Source organism: Uloborus diversus, chromosome 5 (assembly GCF_026930045.1).
Source record: "Uloborus diversus isolate 005 chromosome 5, Udiv.v.3.1, whole genome shotgun sequence".
Lineage (NCBI taxonomy): Eukaryota > Metazoa > Arthropoda > Arachnida > Araneae > Uloboridae > Uloborus > Uloborus diversus.
This window is the reverse complement of record NC_072735.1, coordinates 100,710,552-100,722,508: the sequence shown is the minus strand read 5'-3', so window position 1 is coordinate 100,722,508 and position 11,957 is coordinate 100,710,552. Positions and strand designations below refer to the sequence as shown.

The 11,957-nt window shown below is 31.8% G+C and overlaps 1 long non-coding RNA gene across 1 annotated transcript; it reads right to left on the bottom strand.

Moving 5' to 3' along the window:
• Positions 1-275: 275 nt before the first annotated feature.
• LOC129222753 (uncharacterized) lies at positions 276-10,573 on the bottom strand. The gene is made up of 3 exons (XR_008580605.1): positions 10,457-10,573; positions 4,980-5,067; positions 276-994 (listed from the first exon to the last, which is right to left on the bottom strand). It is a non-coding gene; the product is annotated as an uncharacterized LOC129222753 (long non-coding RNA).
• Between the last annotated feature and the right edge of the window lie 1,384 nt (positions 10,574-11,957).

Genomic DNA, 11,957 nt, shown 5'->3' with positions numbered 1-11,957 from the left:
AAAACAAAGAATAGTTGGTAGCAATTATTTGATGTTTATTTTATTAAATGTATGCTTTTCAGAAACCAATTTCTGAATATTTATCTCTGAAGTGACATTGTCACTAATTGTGCTTTTCGATTCGTAACATTGAGCAAAACAACGGACCCCACGGACAAACTTCGCGGACTGGATGTGGCCCCTGGGGTGTAGATTGGGCGGACTACAGCCTTAAATGATCTGAAAATTTCAAAAAATACTAATCAAAAAGAGAGTATACAATAGCAAGCAAAGAATAAAAATCTGAAACTATTTATTTGTCAATTATTCAGAAAAATATAAAGGATGTTAGCAATTAAAATAAGAAGTTCAATCAGAAATAACAACGTCAAGTAGTACAAATTTCAGATTACTGCAGACACGTGCTTCAGCGTTACAAGGAAGGTCTTTTTCATTGCAAAAGAAATGAGCTTATGGATGAAAAGAAACACGTCACAGCAGAAATCTGCAATTTGTGCTACTTGACGTTGCTATTTTACTTTTTATACACAAAAGTATTCATTTAACTGATGTTAACACGTTTGACTATCCTTGGCTTCATCTTGCATCTAAACGAAAGAGTTCCCTCGAAGAGCAAGCAAGAAAATCAAGGCACCTATGCTAGATATAGCTGGTATCAGTGCACCTGCTCCTCCATAGCAGTATCCATACGTTGATCCACACCTTCCTAATGTTGGACAACACCATTCGCTTTTAATGCTGAAAGAACGCCTGCAACATTGGTTGCCTCGTGGGCAACAGTTTTCTCTATCGCTGCAGCAAGTCGCACCTCTATATTCGCAACAACCAGAAGGGCAACAGGTACCAGTACAGTACATGCACCCATTGTTGAAGTCAAACCTCTTGGACTGTGTCATGTTCATTCCGGTAGCCGTTCCAGGGAACATTTTTTCCATGTCTTCTTCTATGTCACAGCATTTGTAACCGCCACTCGGTTTGTCACAGCAAGTTTTTCCTGTAAATTAAACATAAGAACATCATAATGATGAATTTGACATTGAGTCGATTGGGTTGCGATTTAAGGATGTGCGCGCTAAATAGACCGCAAGACGTAGTTGCCTTTTTTTTTAAATAAAATATTCGAATGGTTTTTAACAAACATTTGTTTGAAAGCTTTTTTTTTTTTTTTTTTTGGAAAGAAAAGTATATCGGACATAAAAAGATGTATAAACGCTTTCTTTATGAAATTATTATTAAAGTTATGTTTTTCATGAACAGTCAACTTAAGTAAATCAGAATTAAAATGAGGAATAGTCTTTAAAATTTTCTGCAAAGCAGATCAAAAGCAATTCGAGTAGTTTTACAAGTTCAAAAATATTGCTAAAAATATTTTTCCCGCTCCTTTAAACTGATTCCATTAACTTATTTAGTCATTTCATATTAGCTTTCTATTTGCTCTATTGTATTTTTTTTTATATATGTATACACTCACTGGGAAACGAAATACAAACCTTTGAGAAAAACTTCTTGCCTTACTCGCACTGAGCAAGAGTCTGGAGGGAGTATCATGATATGGAGCATGTTCTGCTGGCGTGGAAGTGGTGCCCTGGTGTTCTTCGAGGGTAAAAAAGCAACCATGCGATACCAATATATACTGGCAGATCAAGTGCAACCTGGGTTACACAAAAATGTTGATCATAAGGTACAAGGAAAATTTTTGCCGGAGGAGAGAGCAATTACATATCAGATCATTGAGCTTTCGGTCAGCTAGGAGGTTTGAAGAGTTTGGGCAACAATGAAAATTACTTCATTTTTCGGATCATTTTTTAAAAAAATTTCAATATAGTCTCCTTTAGACTTTTACACTTCCAACTGGTCCAACGCCTTCCCAGTTTGCTTATCCCTAACTCTGTAAAAGAAGCATTAGTTTTTGCAATAACATTCTCTTTTGAATAAAATATTCTCGCCAACAATTTCTTTATATTGAGGCCAAGCAGTAGTCTAAGGGAGCTAAATCGATAGCAGAGGGGGGATGCGGATAGAGTTGCAATTTTAATTCTAGCAATTTTGTGACTATAATATGGAGTACCTATTATCGAGGTAAAAAATAGCTCTTTGATAATCAAGTCGTGGACTTTTTGTTGCAGCTTGATTTTCAAAAGGTCCCATAACGATGAATTATATGCACTTGTAATAGTGTTACTCTTTTTCCAAATAGTTGATGAAAAATAAATGAATAACTGATTTTGTGTAAAAAAGTAAAAGAAAATGAACATCGCTTTATTACACTAAATCAACAGATTACTGCATACACGTGTTTTGGGTTTCAAGAAGCAACGGGTTCCCTAAAACAACGAAACGTATACGGGTCATTCATTCCATGTCAAGTGATCCAAAGTTTTTTCCCTCACCTTTTTGTATTTCTTTGAAATTTGGCTCATCAATTGTACCCTTTGAAGTAATCAAAAGTCCAAATTTTTAGATTTTTATCTCTATTATTTTTTTATTTATGACACTTTGATTTTTCGAAAAAACCTCTTTTTTTTCCATGGATGTTTGAACATAAAATGGACGATAACTCAGCACCAAATATAGATAGAAAGATTTGGTAAAAAGCATTTTAAAGTACATTAGTTGCTGTTTAATTGGATATGCAACATGACTAATTTCAGAAAATTTTTAATTTTTAAAAAATGAAATTTAAATTTTAAATTTAAATTTCTCAGAAAAGGTATAATGAATTTTTTTTTTAAAAATTCTAAAAAAATTTTGTGTATTTTATCTTTATTTGTGCAAAGTTTCAAGTTGGGATCTCAATGGGATCATATTTTTATGACTTTTTAAATAAAATTTGACTTATGAAATAATGACAATTTTCAGATTCTAACTAGTTAAATATAGGGTTCTCTTACTAAGGATGGTCTAGTAAGTAGTAATTAATCATGACTATGCTTAAAATGAGCTGACATGAATTTGTAGATTGGTATCCCCCCCCCCCCCCCCCGCCACACAACCACTTTTTATCTTTTTTTTTTTTTTTTTTCAAAACTGTATTTAAAAAAAAAAGCTGGCACGTAAGAGTTATAATCATAATGAACTGGGATGCACGCTGCTAAACATCAGCAGTGACTAAGGCTTTTAAATGGGGGGGGGGGGGTCATAAAAACTAAAAGTCAGAAAAACTTTAACAGCCAAATAGAACCACTCATTTGCACCTTTTTTTTTTCTTTCGAAAAGTGGGACGATAGGGGGAGGGGGAAAGGGAGGGGGAAGAGCAATCTGGAATGAAGCTTAACAACATGGAAGGTTATGCTCAAACTAGCAAAATTTGTTTGATCTATAACTGCTTTTAATATGTGCATAAATAGATCTCGCTGCATTGCTCTCCTTTACAACTGAAACTAAAAAGAAAACTAGCATTAAAGAAAAGAAGACCGCCGCACTCCAAATGTTGTAGAAACACAGTTTTATACGGAGATACATATGATCTGATACTTAGATTGATTTTTAGTTTAGTGTGATAAGAATGAAACAAAATGGGGGGAAACACTCCTATTTTGCTATGATCTTGGGGCAAACTATTTCTTTCCTCCCTCTGAAATTGAAAGCTGGCGCAGGGGTAGGGGATGAAATGAATCATAACTTTCCTTATCAGATAGTGAATTAATCAAGTAAATTTTGTGAAGTTCGGATTAAAAAAGAAACACTTGGTCCGAAAAAAAAGCGTCAGGTGAGGCGTGATACTATTATAGTGTTAATCGTATGTGTGGGTAGGGGGGGGGGGATGTACTTCGTCTTGCTTTAAAGAAGAACATTTACCAGCTTTTTATATGCTTTCTATTCATTTTATTTTATTTTACTAATTTATTTATTTTTTGCGTTTTGAAAATAGTTTTGAAAAAATAACATAAAAGTGGTGGTGCTGGGGGGGGGGCTTTTTCTTGCTTTAAAGAAGATTATTTACCAAATTTTAATAAGTTTACTATTTATTTTGTTTTATTTATTTATTTATTTAATTTTAATTTTTGAAATGTTTTGAAAAAAAATTGAAAGTGGGGGGGAGGTTTACCTATCTACAAATTCATGTCAGCTCATTTCAAGCATAATCATGATCAATTACTACTTACTAGACCATCCCCAGTAAGAAAACCCTATATTTAAATAATTAGAATCTGAAAAATGTCATTATTTCATAAGTCAAATTTTATTTAAAAATTCATAAAAATATGATCCCATTGAGATCCCAACTTGAAACTTTGCACAAATAAAGATAAAATGCACACAAATTTTTGAGAATTTTTTTAAAAAACTCATTATACCTTTTCTGAGAAATTTAAATTTAAAATTTAAATTTTATTTTTTAAAAATTAAAAATTTTCTGAAATTTGTCATGTTGCATATCTAATTAAACAGCAACTAATGTTCTTTAAAATGCTTTTTACCAAATCTTTTTATCTATATTTGGTGCTGAGTTATCGTCCATTTTATGTTCAAACATCCATGAAAAAAAGAGGGTTTTTCGAAAAATCAAAGTGTTATAAGTAAAAAAATAATAGAGATAAAAATCTAAAAATTTGGACTTTTGATCACGTCAAAGAGTACAATCGATAAGCCAAATTTCAAAGAAATACAAAAGGGTGAGGGAAAAAATTTCACAAATTTTGGATCACTTGACATGGAATGACCCACATGCATTAATCTGCCAAGTTTACGTGATAAAGCGTTGTTTATTTTTTTTCCTCACAGATGTAAGTCGATGCTTGCGAATATTATGAATTTCTAAAAACGAAGTTGAGCGCAAGTGTCCATTTCTTAGTGAGAATACCTTATCTGGAAAGCAATGTTTAATGAGGGAAAAAAACCCATTATCTATAAACAATCAAATAGATTTTAATATTTAAATAAGTTAAGTTCTTTCAGAAAATAGCATTTTTTATGGCAATCAATTAATGTAAATATGTTAACGGTGTGTTGCTGTCTGTAACATTAAGATACCTTACCTACTGGGCACGTAGAATAATCAGGACATCGTATAGAGTTTGCTGCAACCAAGCATGGTAACACCGCAAAATAAAGCAGTAGCCTCATCTGAAATAAATATAGCAGCTCAGGTAGCAAATACTTCTTTCATTAAAACATGTATTGCGATAAAAATATTTGCACGCACTTTCATTCTTTATTGTTGTACATGCGATGAGTATGAAATAATGTGAAGTTAAAAAACTCTTACCAGAATAATTTATTAAATATCCAATTTCATAACACAAACCATTTTCATAATATATTTCGTAATAAATTTCATAATACAAGTTTTTCATCATACAGCAGACGTTAGGGACATGGCATCAATGCCAACGGTTTCAAAACACCTTTTTATGTTAAACCTCGCTTATTTTACAGCCCGTGTACTAAACTCGATATTTATTTAACATCAAAATATTTTGGTAGCCAATGTTTTGTTTTTGGATACAAAAAAAAAAATAATAATATTTGTACCATAATAGTAATAATAATAGCAATAATGGTAATCATAATAATGGCGATGATAATGATTATAATAATAATAGTACTAACATAAATAATTGAATAATAATAATAATAATAATAGTAATATAAATAATAATAAATAATAATAACCCTAATAATAATAGAAGCAGACATGTTTATACTAACAATAACAGCAGTAATAATAATAATAACAATAATATCATTAATAATAATTCGAAGAAGAAGAATGCTAATAAAGACAATAATAATAATAATAAATATTAATAATAATATCATCACTATAATAATAATAAATATTAATAATAACAACACGAATAATAGTAGTTCAACAACAATAATAATAGCAATAATAATAATGATGACAAAAGCAATAAAAAAACCAACAACAATTATATAAGGAATAATAATAATTATAACAATCTGCTATCGATGAGAGCTCACGTAAAAGTCATGCTTAATTAAGAATCAGAAACTTGACATTTCTTTCTTTAGATCAAATTTTTATAAATTGAAGAAGGTTACAGGGAAAATTTAAATTAACTTTTTTTCCTCGTAAATCAAAAGTATGGAGATTATGGCACAATTTTTTATTTATTGAGTATGTACTTAAATAATAATAACAATTTTAATTTACATGATGATGTTGCACACAGTGCCCTATAAGTAATGTTTGCATTGACATTTTCTATGACTCATACATCCTTTATTCATAAACACAATTTGCGAAAGAAACAATAAATATTATTTCTCTTTTTTACTGAATATTAAAAAATAATTAAGGAGTAGGTACGTAATGCATGCATTCAGAAAACAATTGATTCTTGCATGAATACAAATTAGTAACAGCAGTCGAAATGCAAGAGCATTTATAACGAAAGATGTAACAGGTGTACTTATTTTTTTAACTAAAAAGTCTAATTATTTAAATTATATCTTTTCAAAAATTAATGTAAATAAATAAGAATAACTTGGTAGCAAACGTATTAGTTTAAAATTAAAGTATTTGAAAAAATACTGAAAATATTTAAAGACGGACTAATAAGAACAGTAATGTTTTTCTTCACAATGAAGACATTGTTTCAATATTTACAAAAACTTAAAATATCTCACACCTAGTACAACACTGCCATATCTCTGCAAAAACTACTTTTCGAGAAAAATCAATTTAAATATAATGCGCCTTAGCTTAAATTCTTTACTAACACTTTGACACTTCTCAAAAGTAAGGTTAGAAATTTCTTTCCGTTTGTGGCTGTCTTCCATTTTGACAGAACTAATGAAAATGCACCAGGACATGTATATAACTCAAAATCGACAGATTTTTACCTTGTGGAGGTGTTGTATTAGGCGTGCAATATGTCGCCCTGGGATGATACTAGTATTTGTGATTTTACAAATTTAAATGATGATTTTTTTACTAAAAAAGTGAAGTAACGGTAATTTAAGACCATCAAGCACAAAACATGAACTTAACCAACATGGGGGAAACTAGTTGAAGATAAGTATAAATATTGTTGTTTTAAAACAATTATAAGAAGTTGATTGTGATATCGCATCCTGAAAATGATACCACATTTAAAATCATTGTTAATATTACTTATATTATGCTTTAAATAATACAATATTACAAACACGATATACAATTAAAATAAAATATTATTGGTACCATCCATTTTAATACATTCATCATTTGTTGCAAAAAATACCTTACAAAGAGTCCAAAAATGTTATATTCTTGTTTTAAAGCATAACTTTTATGAAGAGCAACGATTCTTTACTTTTATCAAATGCAATAAAATTTTTAAGGCTTCCAGAACCATTATTGAAATACAATTTTGTGGCTGAGTAACAAACTTATCTTCTGAGATACCTACGTCCGTAACTGAGCAAAAACAAATATTTAACCGTTGTCTATCGAAATCTTCAAAATTAAATTTTATCAAAGTAAAGTTCATGTTCTTCATGAAGTTCACACAATGAAACAAGAATCTAATATTGCAGTAAAATACCGTCCATTAGCCAGGGCTAAGGCAGAAATCATGAAATAAACCGTCAGCTCAGTCATTCCATCCGAAGACTGTTTCGTGCTTCTTAGCACTCATCAGCCCGGAATAGGAAGTGCCTGAGATGGAGGTGGAAAATTTCTTAAGGAAGCCAAGAGTGCAGTGAATGCTAATAAACATGAAACTGCAGTCATCGGATGGAATGACTGAGCTGGCGGTGTATTTCAAGAATCTAAAATATTTGGAGTCTTTTGTAGGGTTTTTTTTTTGCAACGATTGATATGTTTGTTTCCTTGGAATTGGCCTATAGCAAGTAGAGTATTCTGAGATGCGTCCGTAACTGAACAAGATTTAAACAAATATTTAAACATTGTTTATGGAAATCTTAAAAATTAAACTACATTAAAGTAGAGTTCATTTTCTTTCCAGTTTACGAAATGAAACTAGAAACTAACATAATTGGAGTGTCTTTTTTTGTTCTGCAACAATTGATACGTCTGTTACCAGGAAATCCAATTACTGTCTGACCATCGATTACATGAAAAGGCTAATATTCGGTTTATAGGCGGAAATGGACGTATCTATTAGTTTATAGGGGTGTTAAATGGTTTGTTACAGATTTCCACTTTTGCCTCTCTATTATTTAGCCTTAGTTTTGTAAAAATGAAAATTTGCTCTCTCAGCAACATTTTTTTTAATCTAAACTATAATCGATCTATATTCTCACGGCGAAAATTGATGGATTTATTTATTCACTAGCTTCGTTGCCCGGCCTTGCCCGGTCTACTTTGAAAAAAAAAAAACATTGAGTCAAGTGAAGTATCTTCAATAACCAGGAATAAATGAAAGAAAAAAAACCATCATGCAAAATTTTCTCGCCAAACAATGACGACAGATCCTAAAATACTTTTGAGAAATTAAAATAAAATGAGAAAGATGGATTTAAAAGGCGTAACCATGGAAACACAAAATAAAATAGTTTTAAGAATTGAAAATGATAAAGATGTAAATAAACAATGGATTCAAAAAGCGTTACCGTGGAAACGCAAAATAAAATGGTTAAAAACTTGAATAGAGAACAGATTTTTGAACTTCCTTCACTTTTTATTGATGAATTCAATGAAGAAAGTAGTGCCTAAATTTCAGTTAAGCCTAAAAAAATTCGAGATAAAACCGTAAAAAACTCCCACCGCAATTAAGTTAGAGCATTGAAACAAATTGCGTAGAACGCGGAAAATTCTTCCCTTTCCAACGATATATAATATTACTATTTGCGAGTAATTTTTCACCCCCATATTCGGGAATTTATGTGAAAATTGGGCCTAAATTGGATCAAAAAAAGAACTATTTATCGATTTGTTTTTGAACTGGTCTGCAAACCTTCTCAGGACTTAAAGGAATAAACTGAAAATTTCAGCAAAATCGGTCGGGTAGTTCTCGAGTTTTGCGAGTTCAAACAAACAGACGCTTTTTGGAGACTTCATTTTATACTATGTAGAGATAACAAAGTTTTGAGCTTACCATTTTGCTTTTGCGTTCCTGAACGAAATGAAAATATTTTCTTTTCATTTTTGTTGTTTCCATGGTAACTATTTTTGTTTTCCCTTATTTTATTTTAGAGAATGCAATAAATGAATAAGGCACTAGTGACATTATAAAACGAGTGCATCAAAATCCCATCGTTATTTTTCCTTCTCCCTGCTAGATTCATTCAGGTGGAATAGTCTTTACTTGGCAGATTTCCAAATTACATACACAATCCGCGGTCAAACAGTATTGATTTAGTATATTTATTTATTTTTATTATTTACTTAACATTATTACATGTATTATTTCTCAAATGCGTTTTGTCGGAACGTCAAAACTTCCTTAATTCGCAACTCCAATAAACTATAGGGGGCGCTGCAGCTACTGACAAATGCGGATGAAAATGGTAAAACAAACAGATGCCGAAACTTATAACTTGCCTTGAAGCTTAATGAGTGACAGTTATGTTTCATCGGGTTTTTGGGAAAGTTTCTTTCCTATTCCTCTGAAATTACATTGCACCATAAACTGTCTGAAGCCTGTAATTTTCCCCAAAGAAAACACGTGGAAAGGAATGTTTTACCTTTTTCTTTAGTATTGTTAATCACCACAAGGTATTGTATTCGAGCTCTCGAGTCGCGAATACGTCTCAAACTTCATAAGTAAGGTATCATTTTTAAGATGTCCTCCTCCCGCACTTTTAGCGAGAAATAAACATAGAGTTCGTGCTTACAATGTTGTTTTTTTTTCTTCTTATTTTCTTTGAGTAACTATTCATAAAAATACTTGATGGATTTTTCCGGCTGAATTGCAAAGAAGCTTCCACTTGAATTTGTAAGCGAGAGAGAACCGGATAGCTCTCGGGCGGTAGAGCGTTAGGCGTTGAAACGATCGGTACAGGGTTCGAGTCCCTGTTCGGGCGGTCTGTATTTATAGAATTTAAAAAAAAAAAATGTGCACTACACCTAAGAAATTAAAACTAATGTATCGGTAATGCTCTCAGTTTTTTAAAACAGACTCGATTTTTTTAAAAAATCAGTTAAAGAATCTTTAAATTAAAAATGCGTTTTTAAAAAGCTAAAAAAAATCTTCGTGTACATTATCTTTAAATGTGTTACATGAACTATGAAAAATTATGCATTTTTAAGTCATATAAGGCTCATTTAGTTAGTGAGATGTTGAGTCCGGTAATTTTATACATGGCGAATACGATTTAATTTTTACAAATGGATGTTTTGACACGATATTTTTAAAGCAGGGCTACAAATTTTGAGTGCAAATGCATTGCACGAGTTAGCTAGTTTATATTATTCTCAGTAAAATTTGTTAATCAGTTTTGTTAGTAATTTAACTCACAATAATAAAATATAATGAGAGAGATATTTGCTTTCAAATTAAAAATTCTAGTTTTAACCTAAAAAAAAAAAGAATTTTCTTACTTTTAAAAATGACTTCCAATTTAGCAACTGGTAAAAGAAGATATATTGCAAAACCTTCTTAGGCAAATGTTCACCCTTTGTTGACGCGTTACATTTTTAAACAAGGTTTGATTTTAAAGGTTGGAGGAAGAGGAAACGAATGAAGTCATATCATTCTTCAAATAGGCATATCTCACATTCGATAACATTTTCAGAAATTATCTTTAACCTGTAACAGAGGAGGTGAAAAAATAAGACGTAACAGGGGACGTGAGGTCTCAGAGACCTCTCTATTTACAATTTTTTTTTTTTCAATCGTGTAATAAAGATACATGCCTGTAATTTCCCTTGAACTTTTATTAACACGGGGGAAAAAATATTTTTGAATTTCGAAAGAAATTCCCTTTCCGAAGAAAATTTGCTAGAGTTTGAAGATTTTTCTAGAAAATCATATGTGCTGCGATAAATAACTAACTACTCGTAGTAAAACTGAATCTGTTATTTATTAATGTGATTTCAATTTAGCTGTTTAATATATACAAAACATTTTACTTCCAGAAAATTGATTCTATCACGTTACGGGAAAATTTTGACAGCTCTTTAACTATTAGTATTTCGCGTCGTATTTCGAGGAATAATTCTGCCTTCATTGTCCCTAGAACAGCATTGCGTAACGTTTGTGAACATTTCAAACAACTCTCAACCTCATCTAGAATACTTCCGCATAACGCGGATAAGATAAATGAACCTATATCCGCGGTTCGAACGTTCAGAGCCTAATGTCTACTACTGCCGAAAATTGTAACACTGAAGTGGAGGTGCGACCTCGCAGACCGCTTCTAAAAATGCAATGAAATTTAAACCAGATAAACTTACCTAAAGATACTGATAAGCAAGGGGGGGGGGGAGGTGTTCAAGGTCACGAAACGAAAAGCTATTTGGTAAAAAACTTTCAATCGGACTGAAAATGAAATAGTGGTGATCGGATGAGCTTTTGAGCGCTCTTTGAGACCGCACCTCCCCTGTTAAGGGTTGACACGTATTTACACGTTATATTAAATAATCCTATTGTACTTTGTTTTCAGTATCTACAAAATGCACATGAAACGAGCTGATGTGTGCATCACATGACTTCCTTTTACTCCAATTTAATGTCATTTTCCTATTACAGGCAATTTTAATGTGATTTAATAGTTTACTCTCTAAATATCACCAACGTGGCCAAATTAAAATGAGATTTTTAAAAAAAATCGCCAAATTTGTCGCCAAGTTGGCGAGAAAACTTGGCGACCAAAAGACTGGCGATATATCGCCAAGTGTCCGCCAAATGATAACACCACTCGAGTTTACATCGAAATTAACAATGATTTCCCCCCAAAAGTGGCAAAAGATACCTTTAGAAACACCCGAAATCACCCAAAAGGGGAGGTGCACAACTAGAGCCCATTAGGAGTCTACGTACCAAATTTCTGCTTTCTAGGACACACCGTTCTTGAGTTATGTGACATACATACGCACGTAC